The 14517-nt window shown below is 31.8% G+C and overlaps 1 long non-coding RNA gene across 2 annotated transcripts; it reads right to left on the reverse strand.

The window, feature by feature from the left end:
* Positions 1-3941: 3941 nt before the first annotated feature.
* Positions 3942-13478, reverse strand: LOC139529663 (uncharacterized). Of its 2 annotated transcripts, none has more exons than XR_011665863.1 (4): positions 13149-13478; positions 7468-7602; positions 6084-6150; positions 3942-4066 (listed from the first exon to the last, which is right to left on the reverse strand). It is a non-coding gene; the product is annotated as an uncharacterized lncRNA (long non-coding RNA). The 2 variants fall into 2 exon arrangements; XR_011665862.1 differs by having other exon boundaries at positions 6080-6150.
* Between the last annotated feature and the right edge of the window lie 1039 nt (positions 13479-14517).

A 14517-nucleotide genomic window follows, 5' to 3' on the forward strand; every position in this document is an offset into this window, starting at 1 on the left:
ACAAAACCTTTAAATATACTTCTTAAGAAGGGATATGGTTACGATACTGTTGTCAGGTCATTAACGATTGCATATTTTGGCGTTAATATTGATTCACTTATAGGGTCTTTGCATCGGAACTAAACACATTTATTAAAAAAACAGTTGTTGTCATAACACGTGTTACGTTCTTCTCATATTTGTTATGATGGTATGATACTAAACCCCTAACGGGAAGGACTTTGCCTGATATTCATATAATGAAATCATAATCTTTCGATCAGTTTATATAATTTAATTAATTGAAGTCTGGAGCTGGTATGTCAGTTAACTGCTAGTTGTCTGTTGTTATTTATGTATTATTGTCATTTTGTTTATTTTCTTTGGTAACATCTTCTGACATCAGACTCGGACTTCTCTTGAACTGAATTTTAATGTGCGTATTTTTATGCGTTTACTTTTCTACATTGGCTAGAGGTATAGGGGGAGGGTTGAGATATCATAAACATTTTTGCGCCTGTCCCAAGTCAGGAGCCTCTGGCCTTTGTTAGTCTCGTATTATTTTAATTTTAGTTTCTTGTGTACAATTTGAAAATTAGTATGACGTTCTTTATCCCTGAACTAGTATAAATTTGTTTAGGGGCCAGCTGAAGGACGCATCCGGTGCGGGAACTCTCGCTACATTAAAGACCTGTTGGTGACCTTCTGCTGTTGTTTTTTTCTATGGTCGGATGTTGTATCTTATAAAAAAACAATAAGATGGCGATTTCACGTATCTCTTAAATACAGTTTTGTTGGGGAACGACAAGATGAACACAATATAAAAGAATCGTCTTACAATCAAATCCATTCTACAACAATTCACAATTATATATATATATATCATTGAGAGACAAGTCTTTGTATTTCTCCAAAATATCAATATTCTGTCACGAACAAGTTTTTTTTTATTTCTTAATTAGGAAAATAAAACGGTCCGTATTTCTTTGTCTTCATAGCACGGATAATTACTTTGTAATTGAAACGCAGGTTCCAAATATCTTAGTCCATAACAGGTTTTTAGATATTCGCAACTGTCCTTAAAATATTAGTTCATGAGTATTTATAAGTTGTGTCTATATATATATACTTCCAAGAAATACACTTAACCTATTTTTCATCGTGGATGGATTTAACAATCTTTCAAAATTCCAAATTGACGAGAAAAACATCCTGTTAAAAGGAAGTTGAAACTTATGTACAGATGAAATTTCTGTCATTTTGTTTAAATTTAAACCGAGGGATTAACATTTACTGATAACAAGTTCATGACGCGTATTTAATTCACATTCGGAAGAAAATAACATCATAACTTCCATGAAAGTTAATTCCGAATCTTACTTTCATTTCAGCATATTTCTAAGAGGCGAAAGAAGGCCACAGACCACAAAAAAATTCCTTATCATTTCTTTATAAAGTTTTTGCGCATTAAAACAAAAGGCACTGCGAATTTGCAAAATTGTTGGTGTGTGTAATGTACAGTATAATTCTCACATTATATCCAACTTTAAGGAAAATCCCTTCTGTGCATTTCATAAAATGAGCCAAAACAAATCCCTACTGCTATGGACAAGTCAAGAGATGTTTCGAAAACCATAAATTGTACCTTTTGCAACTGACCTAATCACTCATTCCCAAAACTGAATAGTTAAACTAGTGCATCTAAAAATGTATTTTAACTTACTTCTTTCATTTCCATCCCATAAAAACTAAGAAATGAATCAGGAAAGCAAAGAACAAAAATAAAGAAGAAAGACACTGTAATAACAAGGGACTATATTCGTGGACATAGATAAGCGGGGTCATTAATTGTGGTCTTGGGCCAGAATTTGCAATTCTTCATTTCTATTTATTAAATTGTGTATTCTTTCAAGAATTTTAATAAAAGTTAGTTATTGCTGTAATGCAATCATTCGAATCATACTAAAAAAATGAAGGTCAAACAATTTGATAATTTTTAAAAATATGAATTATACAAACTTATGAAAGCCTAGATGACGATGTCATATTTGTCTTAATTAAAGTTTCGGAGATAGAAAATAGAGTTTTTATCAGATTATTTTAAATATTCAATACTAATATCATATAGCAATTAGTGTTATGAAGACTATAATGGAAATACATTATAGGTCTTTATCAATCAATTCTGAAAGTCTATGTGTCTGTCAGCGTATAATAACGGTCAAATTAAGGAAATGAGGGACACAAGCCCCCTTATGGTTAAACCGTTTAAATCTTCCCCTGAAAAGTCAAGTTTTAATAAACTGAGAACCATTGTTTTCTATTACTGTTCACCTTCTTTTTCCCGTTTATCTGCAAATATCCGTCTTTGCGACCTTTCTAATACAAATGTAGAAATGATTTAAATGATACACTATATCATAGTTTAATCACCGATGAGTCTTATGTAGACGAAACGCGCGTATCAAATTATAAGTCTGGTACCTTTGATAACTATTTACACCACTGGATCGATGCAACTGCTGGTGGAAGTTTCGTCCCCAAAAGTATCCCCAGCCCAGTAGTCAGCACTATTATATGGTCATTTTTATAAATTTACTGTTTGCAAAATTATGAATTATTCGAAATACTAAGGATTTTCTTAGCCCAGGCATAGATTACCTTAGCCGTACACAGGGAAAAGTGCCACGCATGTTTTGCACATGTTTTACATATGTAAAACATATGTTTGGTAACGCATGGGAAACGTCTTTTTCCTACCACGCATGTAAAACGCATGTTTTAAACATGCGTTATAAAACATGCGTTATTCATGCGTTTTACGCATGAAAAATACATGTTATTTAAAATGCATCTTTTAAACATGCGTTATTCATGCGTTTTACGCATGAAAAATACATGTTATGTAAAACGCATGTTTAAAACATGCGTTATTCGTGCGTTTTACACATGAAACATATATGTGATGTAAAATGCATGTTTCAAAATCATGCGTTAAACATGTGTTGTAAGAAACATGTGTATAATATGCGTTTTAAATGATGCGTATAGCATGAGTGTAACAAACATGCGTATAATGCATATTTCAAACAAATTATAAGATATTATTCCAAATCATCCATAAAACCTTTGTCAAGTTTACTAGTTCACATTCCATATGTTCCACACAACCAAGACGACTTATGTTTACTTTTGAAGGCTGTTCCCTGGACATATAATTCCTTTAATCAGTTTAATTTGGACTCTGTTGGATAGTTGTCCAATTGGCAATCATACAACATCTCTTCATGTTATTTTGACCACAAATCTTCTTTTGACATGTTTGACAAGCAACATCAGAATCATATATTGCAGACCAGACTTCACTTTTCATCAGTCTTTAAAATTTTCCTGTTTGAATACACCAATAAACAAAAGAAATATCTGTAACATGATTTTCATGTTTATTAAACCTTGATCAGGTACATTTGACACTAAGATGATTGAAAAGACCATGATATGAAATATTTCATGGAATATAAACCGACAATCTTTTGTCTCTGTAGTTTCATTGGCAGTAATACCACAACTCTTTTAAAAAGAGGTCAAAATTGTCTTAAATGGATTTTGTGGAATGTTGTACATGTATTTGACAATTTTTGTTAAAATGTTACTTATGGTTAAACTTTGACAAACACATTTGTTGACTTATGCATATAATATGAAAAGGAAAACCCCAAAAGTGTATAAGATGTTTCCTCTAGCATCAATTTAAATACAATTTTCAAGTTGTGTCCCTTGCCGGTTTGATAATAACCAATGTCTTGAGAAATCTGAGATTGTATTATTTATTAAAACATGTTAAATGAAAAATTCAATAAATCCACTTTAAAGAATTTCATTCATATTTTTGTTCTCTGTTGTCTAGTTGTTGCAGAATATAAATTTTTCAAAAATCTTCCAAAAATTTGATTTCACTCTACTTTTATTTTATACAGCAATCTCAAAACGTTACACAACTTTTTATGTTTTTTTGATGTTGACATAATAACAATATCAATAGAATGTTCTATCTTCTAAATGTCACTCTTCTTGAAGTTGTCTTCATCTGAAAAAAAAAATTACATTCATACATTTAAAAACTTAATTTGATTTATTCCCATATACTGTAAGTTGTTAGTTTTAAAAATAATGACATATCCTCAGTGACTTTTAAACATGCTTTTTTGTCTCATTTTGGTCTCTTGTGGAGAGTTGTCTCATTGGCAATAATACCACATCTACTTTTTTATATTTGTCTCGTTTTGATATAACAAAACTGGAAAGTATTTTATAAATATAAATATTGATTTTGCTATCAGTAAATTAAAACCAAATTAAACATTATTGTTATACACATATGTATGTTGACCAGTTTTACAAACGGTTGATACCTATATTTTGGCATTGTACAAGATCATGTCCTTATCCTATGATTAATGGCAGTCTATTCTCTAGATTCTAAATCAATTAGATGTTTACTGGTTGATATTTAAGTCTTAGACACATGATTTTTGGTTTTACATTTGGCATGAGTTTTGCTAATTTTTAAATTCTTCTTCAATGGTCTCTGGTGAAGAGTAATGACTCATTGGCAATCATACCACATCTTCTTATTTTTATATTAAACTTTAATATATGTAGCTAAAAATTGGAAGCAATTAATATTTGTAATAAAAACAATCTTGCAATACAAAATGTAACCACAACTGATCTTTTTACTTACAAAATCGATAGTTTTTAAAGTGTTATAACCATAAGAATTAAGTTGAAACTTTTCATTCATTTATTTATAGGTATGTAACAAATGGGCTGCTGGCTCAGTCGATACGCCTCCTTGTTACGGGGTCATAATTTTATGCGAAAAATCATTAGAAAAACGTTTATACCAATGACAGGAACTAGTAGTGTCGCTCATTTGTTGTTTTTAATCAGGTGTTACTTATTTGCTTATGAAATATACGACTTAAGTTTTGATCAGTTGCCCCAGCCAGTGGTCCCGTATGAATCGTGTATACGCACTATCCCAAGGAGGTACTAACCATGGTAGTGTATGTTAATTGTAAACTGGAACCAGACATTAACCAGTTCTCTGTCTGGTGATCAGTCAGGCAGAGGACATGCCACTGTCTAGATCCCGAAATGCAAAAAACTGTTTCATGATATATCCCCCCAAAAAAGCCAAATTGTATATATATGTATATATATATATATAAAGTAAATTAACTTATTTCTATAATAAAATACGGGACTTTATACTTTTATATTAATTTACTAAGGTGCTCAAGGATTCCAGTTTGAATTGTACTTGCTTGTTTTTCCCGTAAGTACATTCGATGTACTTGTGCTGACGCTATTGCTAAATAAGCTACATACACGACAATCTGGTTAAATATTTAACATAATTTCATACCCTGTATATCACGACTACCATGTCAGGGGGTGACCACTGGTTGGCACCGCTAATCTACTTGTCTATATGTTGTGTCGATGACTTAACATGAATTAATACTTGAATATTAAAAAAAAAGTGTAATAAATTTAGCAGCTTAAATATGAAAATGAATGTATTGAAAATTAATTCTGTAGCTACGTATAGCTGTTTTACATTTATTTTCACACAATATTTATACTATTAATCTGACAATACTTCATTTGTAACAATACTCAAATTAATATGACATTTCATAACACCTAGCAATAAGTAACAGTTTTCACATAATTAATATAAAAGATAATTATAAGTCTTCATATAATCCCATTAACACATATTCTCTTATATGCTTAATTCTCTCACATTAATTCTCAATCTGTCACAAATCCTTAAATATCTAATGTCACTAATTAACTCACATTTTGTTTTGACATGTAAATTATTAAATTTGTAAAAACAGTATTTTTGTAAAAGTCCAATTTTTGAATAAAATAATAAATTAAAATATAAATCCAAATTAGCCTTATGACAGGTAACCCATGAAACTTTAACAACTGCAATGTGTTTGGAAGAGCAAGGATTAAAACATATTTTTTTTTAAATCTCTCTACAAATATTACATAAATATAAACATATTTATACACATACCTACTTTTTTGGCCTACAGAAGTCCTTTCTATGAAAATATCCTTTGGTTTTGCTTGGCTTTCCAGAAACTCCTGTAACATAAATGAAATAAAATTAAGTTTGGAATTAATTCTTTATTAGATGTCATTTTGTACTAATTATTAACATGGAAAAGGTACAAATAGTTTCAATTCACTCTCAATGACAGTGTTTTTCCATACAGGGTTACAGCTAATTTCCTACTGCATGTAGAGCAACACTTTGGTTAGCTTGCTTGCTTTGTTTGTATATTGTACAATCATATTAGGATAACACCCAATTGAATTCAAATATAATATATACAGGTTTAACTATGCCTATATATATATTGTTTAAAGATGTCAATCTTATTCACAAAGCTTGTATAAACAATTATACTAACAAGCATGCAAGCCAACCAAAGTTTTACTTTGCAAGCTTAAGGACATCAGCTGTAATACATGCCGGATCATCATGTTCCATCCTTGTAGACATCTCTAAATAAAACACTAGATTCACTATAAATATTTGGTTTATCAAAATGTCAGATTTGTCCATTTTGATAAAAAAAAAAATTATCTCCATGGGACACAGATGATGCCCCCTCTTGCATAGGTATAATGTTATAATAAGGGATATAACTCCAGAACAGTAAAAGTGACCTACCCAAATTTGTACTTGATCTGCATTAGTTGATATTATCAGGGTGTGTAAGTTTCATAATATATGGTTTAAACAATTTTACCCCATGTCAGATTTGCTCTAAATGCTTTGTTTTCAGAGATATACATTTTTTGTAAGCCAAAATCTATATTTTACACCAATGTTCAATTTTCCATACAAGGGGTTAAATTGCCATAGCTGTATTTTGACCTGATGGTCAATTTTCCATGAGGTTCAAAAAACCATATAGGGGCCATCTTGCAATTGTATGTGTTTCTTTTTTTGTCGCTGTGTATTTACTAATGTTGATTCATTGATATATACCATGTATAGTATACCCCTTATAAGTTATCAGTTGTTTCTCTATTGCATTATATCTTTTTTAATAAATTCTCCTTACTATTTTTAACAGCAGTGAATCCCAAACTCTGTCTCACCAACAAGTCTCAGACAAAAAGCAATTCAGACAGAAAGAACTTTCAAGATGTTTTAGTTGAATATATAGTAGAAAAGTTCAAATTTCAGTTTGGCAAAGACTGTAACAGCAAAGTTACCTTAATATATAGTAATAAAGTTTCAGCATAAATAATGTATTGAAAGCAAGTTGTCTTACAAAGTACATATATATTCAATACAGTAAGTCTGACAAAGAGCAGAAAACAACAGAAGTCCACGAATTGTTTTCAACTCAGCAAAAAAATCATGCACCATACAAAAAATATACTTACCATTGCTGAATTGTACTTGAAACATTTACTAGGCATCTTTCCTTGCCATTTTCTTCACCATTTGTGGAATTTTTTAATCATCCATGTACATGTACCTCCCTGACATACTAGGGGAGGTCAAATTTGATAACTAGCCTATAGGATAAAAAGAAATCCATTTCATAAAAATTTTACAGAAACTATTTTCATATTACGTTACAATTACAGACACATGTGTTCGTGTGAAAGCCAAAATGAAGATGATAGATATAAGAAGATGTGGTATGAGTGCCAATGAGACAACTCTTCATCCAAGTCACAATTTATAAAACATGTAAAAGTAAAACCATTAAAAGTCAAAGTACAGTCTTCAACAAATTGACATAGAGCTTTGGCTCACAATGCACAGCAAGCTATAAAGGGCCCAAAAAATTACTACTAGAGTAAAACCATCCAATGAGAATTGCTGCAAGCATTTTTGAGTTATTGTCCAAAACTGGAAAATCCCCTTTCTTTAATGAGTAAGACCCCATGCCATAACTCTGAAATGTAAAATGTAAAATTTTAAAATTCTAAAGGGAGCTTCCATCAAAGCTATAAACAATTCACAAAAGTTTCACGAGAACAGCTGCTGAAAGTATTTTTGAGTTTTTGTCCAAAAACTGGAAAAATTCCCCATCTTTTTATGAATAAAATCCGGTAACTCAAAGACCCAATATCTAAAATTATAAAAATTGTAAGGGATCTCATGTCAAAAGATATAAACAATTCACCAAAATTTCTTGCAAGAAAAAGAAAACATTCTTTTTTTATGAATATAAAAGCTGGTAACTCAGAAATTTAAAATTTTAAAAAATTGAAAAGGAGTTCATGTCAATAGATATAAAAAATACACCAAAATTTCTTGCAAGTAGGAGAAAACATTCTTGAGTTATTGACTAAAAACTGGAAAATCACCTTTTTTTAATGAACAACCCTGTTACTCAGAAACTTAAAATCTAAACCTTATAAAAAATGAAAGGCAGCTCATGTCAATATATATAAACAATTCACCGAAGTTTTATGCAAAATGGTTAAAGCATTTATGAGTTAATGTCCAACATGTTGACCATGGACAGACAGACAACGGTATACTCAGAGCTCCAGATAAGCTGCGTATTTGCGTGCTCACGCAATAAAAATAATAAAAAACTCAATGCAATTGCCCATTGCAGGGTTCAATAACCCAATTAATTCAAAGGAAAACCCAATTATATGCCAAAACTATGAGTTCTTAACGCTTTTACTCGCTATTGTTTGCGTTGTTTACCCTACACTGATTACAGTCGTAGCGTAAATCTATTTTATAATATATATAATTGGAAATGTCCTATCGTTCTAAAAATAGAGCCCAGCATCAAGTAGCTGAAATGGGTCCCTGTTGGAATTTTCAGTTGCTCAACAGGTTCACGTGAATATGAAAACATTCCGATCTTCTCTGCGTTTATCCAATTAGCGTGTGTCATGTTGTCATATTTTTTTTTCGAATTGCTCGGGACTTATCATAAAATACTATGATTTAAAACAAAAGTAAATGTCCGCATGTAACGTAAATGATGTTTTCACCTTCTTTTTGATAGCTTAGGGAAAGTTATGATATTAACAAAACTCAGCTATTGCTTTTTATGAAGCATCTATCAAAGGCATGTGCGTGTTCGCATACCTGAACGAGAACATTGCTAGAAAGATAAACATGGGGTTACGTCAAAAACGAAATCAGTTGGAAAAAGTGAAAGGGTTATTTAAATCTGGGTACTACTTATTTTTTTTTTAAAAGTAGGTCTGGCAAATAGGTGAAAGTACTGACAAAACTTTCTTACAGCACCTAAATTTCACATAAAAATCTAAACACTTTAATAGCCGGCCCACACCTACCCCAACTAAACTGTAGGGTGATCATATTGGACCTAGAAAGGTAATTACTTACTGTCCAACTAGTGACACCATGCAGCTGCAGTTTATATAAGTTGTGAAAAAAAAATAAAAAAATGGAAGAACGTTTAAAACGGGACTTTTTAAAATAAAATGTACAATTGCTAGTCTGTGAATAAACTAAATAAAACAGCTAGCACATATTTAAGATGGAAAAACATCTGAGGTTAATACAATTGTGATTATATCATGCCTGAATATTCAATATTGTGTTGATGAAAAAACCCAATACATAAAGGAGCTTAGTGGTAAAAAACCCAATTTGATATTTGCTTGAGGGGTGAACTGAAATTGATAATGCAATTAAAAATCTTTATCACCTAATTACGTAAAAAAATGGTGGGTAAAAACCCCAAATTGTGAACTCTTATCTGGAGCTCTGTATACTATAATACATATGTACCCACATAAATGGGCGTATAAAAAGAAGAAACGAGAAAAACGTATGAACTTAGTTACTACATCAACAAACGAAAACTACTAAACATCAGATTCCTGACTAAGGACAGGTGGCACACAATTGCAGGGGGTTTAAACTTTTAAATGGTACCAAACCTTCACCCTTATCTGAAACAATAGTGTAACATCACAACATAGAAAGACACACTATAAAATATTAATTGAAATGGCTGATTCGTGTTCATCCTCAACCTTTATATATGTTATGTGTTATCATCAAATACAACTTACTTTTCAATATTTTTAAGAATGGACACCAATGCGGCCACCTTCATTCAAGACAAAAAAAAAACGTCTAAAATTTAACTAAAATTCTAAAATTGTGAAGATTTCAGTAATTTAGCATGACTTAATGATGCTAGTACCCGATATATGTGCGTTGTATTGTTAAAAACAGCCCACATTTATGTAGCAGTAGCATTCTACTTTCCGATGAATAACTAGAAGTTTACATTTAATCAATTTTGTAAAACTGCTATATTTTGTGGCCAAAAGGGGGTCTTACTGGACCTAATCCTGAGGCAATTGCAAACTAAAGTTAACACAAGGAAACAAAAATTGAATCATCATCCAATGTAATACTGAAAGATGGACCAACAGTCCCTTAAATTTGTAATGCCTACATAAGGCAGTCTGCATAATGTCTCAGTGGCAAATATTTCAGATATCAGTATAAACAAGTCATGTCAATCAAATAATAAAACTAAGAAGTGTACAGTATATTATACTGAACTCACTATATTGGTTGAGGGAATATGCTATATATTTTGAACAGTTGTATTAATATTTTATATACATTTTTGTATTAAAACAAACCATAGTATAATGATAACCAGATGCTCCACAGGGCGCAGCTTTATAAGACCGCAGAGGTTGAACCCTGAACGGTTGGGGCAAGTGTGGACACAACATTCAAGCTGGATTCATCTCTAAATTTGGATTGTGATTAAATAGTTGACACAGCATAGGTTTCTGACACAGAATGAATGTGGTCTAATGAACTTAAAATTTTTGTTTTGACTTTGAGCAATTCACTATAGCTGTTGAATATTAATCCTCTCAAAAAAATGTTTGAAGAAATTTTCTTTTTATTTATGAAATCTGAAATGAGAAAAATTGACCCCCCCCCCCCCCATTTTTTTTTCACATCCCCCTGATAAGCCAAAAACTACTACCCCAATTTGGTTCAGTAGTTTCAGAGGAGACGTTTTTTGTAAAAGATGACTAAGATTTACAAAAAATGGTTAAAAATTGACTATAAAGGGCAATAACTCCTAAAGGGGTCAACATACCATTTTGGTCCTGTTGACTTATTTGTAGATCTTACTTTACTGAACATTTTTGCTGTTTACAATTTATCTCTATCCATGATAATATTCAAGATAATAACCAAAAACAGCAAAATTTCCTTAAAATTTCCAATTCAGGGGCAGTAACCTATCAACAGGTTGCCCAATTCACCTGAAAATTTTAGGGCAGATAGATCCTGACCTGATTAACAATTTTACCACTTGTCAGATTTGCTCTAAATGTTTTGGTTTTTGAGTTGTAAGCCAAAAACTGCATTTTACCCCTATGTTCTATTTTTAGCCATGGTGGCCATCTTGGTTGATTGGCCGGGTCACCGGACACAATTTTTAAACTAGATACCCTAATAATGATTTTGGCCATGTTTGATTAAATTTGGCCCAGCAGTTTCAGAGGAGAAGATTTTTGTAAAAGTTGACGACGACGGACGCAGGACGACGATTTTTAAACTAGATACCCAAATAATGATTTTGGCCATGTTTGATTAAATTTGGCCCAGCAGTTTCAGAGGAGAAGATTTTTGTAAAAGTTAACGACGACGGACGCAGGGCCAGGTGAGCTAAAAATGACAAAATGTCATTGAATTTCTTGAATTCCAAATTTTTAAAAAGTTTAAAGAAGAAATTTTTAACTGCACAATATTGCGCAATAGATTTGTAAGATCTTGACATTTGCTTAGTGTCAGAAACTCATATTACATGTATGTCAAAAATTTGATCAGAATCCAAATTCAGAGCTGTATCAAGCTTGAATGTTGTGTCAATACTCATGATACTAGCCCCAACTACTAGTATTCATGGTTCACCCTCAGCGGGTCGCAGAAAGCTGCTCCCTGCAGAGCACCTGGTTCTGTAATTTTATAATCCAATTCTCTGAAAATTTTAATTTGATATAACATTCTTAATTAAGATTCCTTAAAGCCCATGATTTATGAATGTGTTCTTACCAGTCACCCCAGATTGAGAAACCAGACCAGGATATTCATTTTATGCCAGGTCACTTGTTTTCACAGTCCTCTAGTCTGGTGTTATGTATTGTGACTTAGTACACATGTATTACTTATACAGTTATAGTTCCGTAACTCTTTCTCCCAAGACTGCCACCTGCCATGTTATTATTCTTGTCAGGACTTTGATCTTGCCAGACTTCCAAACCCTATTGGACTCTTTGTCCCTAGCTATGAACTATAAGTATGATGTCACTCATTGGGTTGAAAGTTTACTAATAGGATTTGAATTGAGAGGACGCTCATCCTATGGCTCCCACTTTAGGGACTGTTACAATAACATTAACAAGTAGACTAGCGGCAGCCCCACTGTATATTTATGTTATTGTATTTAACTTATATTCAACTTTAATAAACATCTTATTGTTTACATGCTTTGATAGTTTATCTCAGAACTTGGGAAGACAACAGGAATATTACGAAGCCAGTGTTAACTTCACTCCGGTTTCACTCGCTACCAAAAAATGTATAGTTATCAAAGAGACATACATTTCAATGGTTATAAACAGATAAAAGAGGGACGAAAGATACCAGAGGGACAGTCAAACTCATAAATCGAAAATAAACTGACAACGCCATGGCTAAAAATGAAAAGGACAAACAATAGTTCCCACGACACAACATAGGAAACTAAAGAATAAACAACACAAACCCCACCAAAACAAGGGTTGATCTCGGATGCTCCGGAAGTGTAAGCATAAATGGTCATCTGGTTCTACTTTACGGTCTTAACTTAAGTTCGTGCATGTCTTTATAATTTACTCAAACTGGATAAATCACAGAAGATTGATTTGAGTGAAGCTCTACTGTGATATTCAAGTTTGGTATATGTTTACCCCGTTATTGATAGGATTTCAAACTCCTGAGTCCTGTGGATAAATAAATCAGTTTTGGAAATGGCATTTAAAAATCCTTCGTGAAATGTTAATCGAATAAAATATTAAAGTTGAATTCTTACCCATCTTGTCTTTATTGTCCTAGATTGAAGATATCCTACATTGTCCTAGCTGCATCTCAGTCATATCTTCCATAAAATTTGCGTTTTGCTTCACGAATCATGATGTCAATATCAGTGTCGTCTGTCTGAACACTCGTTTCCGGGTGAACCGTACGGGCTAATATTAAACCAAAGGCGAAGCATTAAAAATTCCATTTAAACGGCATTAAATGATTGAAATCCATGCGTAGATTTATAAGTAATAAAAACAAGTAAACATGATTAATAATTGTATGTAACCGATTGGACCTTAAAAAAAATATATGAATGTGGATTCCGTAATTTACTCTGAGTCTCCATGCTAGTGTAATGGTATTTCCCGCGGTTATTTTTGTACAACTTATAAATAAAATAGGCACTGGCTACGGTTACATGGAAATGTAACAATAATAAAAATATTATTGTTACATTGGAGACTAAATGCCAGAATGCATGGTTGGGTAAGGACCTGTTTAATTGAGAATGTAACAATAATTATTGAGGCTATGGTTACATTGCGTTATTGTTACATGAAAAAAAAAGCAATGTACAATGGGACTAGTAATATGTACTAAATAATAAAAGTTGAGGACATGTATTACATTCATTTATAACATACAATTTATTTACTGTATTTTTTTTATTTACAATGACAATTTCTACAAATCCAGTAAGTTGTTTTTAAAGTCCGACACATTTTTGATGAACGAAATTACGTCCTCCACGGATACGTGTACATACAGAATTTCTTAGTATTTAAGTTACAGTTAGCAAAATTTGCTTTTGATTATCAATTTGCGTCAAGTTATAAAGCTGTATGAAATGTATGTCTTGATATCGTTTCAGTTTCGTTTAAAACGCATCCCAAGTTTTATTTTTTTCACCATTAACGAAATTGGTCCAAATTATAATGACAGTAATAAGAGTAGGTGTGCAGTTCAATACTTTAAAAAAGTGAAACCATTGAACTATATTTTTCGCCTTTGACGGTCACACTCCTAATCTTGAGTAGGATCTTTAAGAACATCAAAACCATTAATACGTAGTAAAACTATTCAAGTTGTACACCATTTGTTGAATAATAATATTTTATTATTTATCAGTATTAAATTACAAGTATTGTTTAGTACATATGAAAGAATGAAGCAATACAACTATAGAAGATTTAAGTTTAATCAATCTAGCGTACATTGCTGTTTTTTCTCATGTAACAATAACGTAATGTAACCGTAGCCTCAGTAATTATTGTTACATTAATTTTTGTAATTAATCGGTTCCTCACCCAACTTTGCATTCCGGCAATTAGTCTCCAATGTAACAATAATATTTTTATTATTGTTACATTTCCATG

Source organism: Mytilus edulis, chromosome 7 (genome assembly GCF_963676685.1).
Source record: "Mytilus edulis chromosome 7, xbMytEdul2.2, whole genome shotgun sequence".
NCBI classification, from domain to species: Eukaryota; Metazoa; Mollusca; class Bivalvia; order Mytilida; family Mytilidae; genus Mytilus; species Mytilus edulis.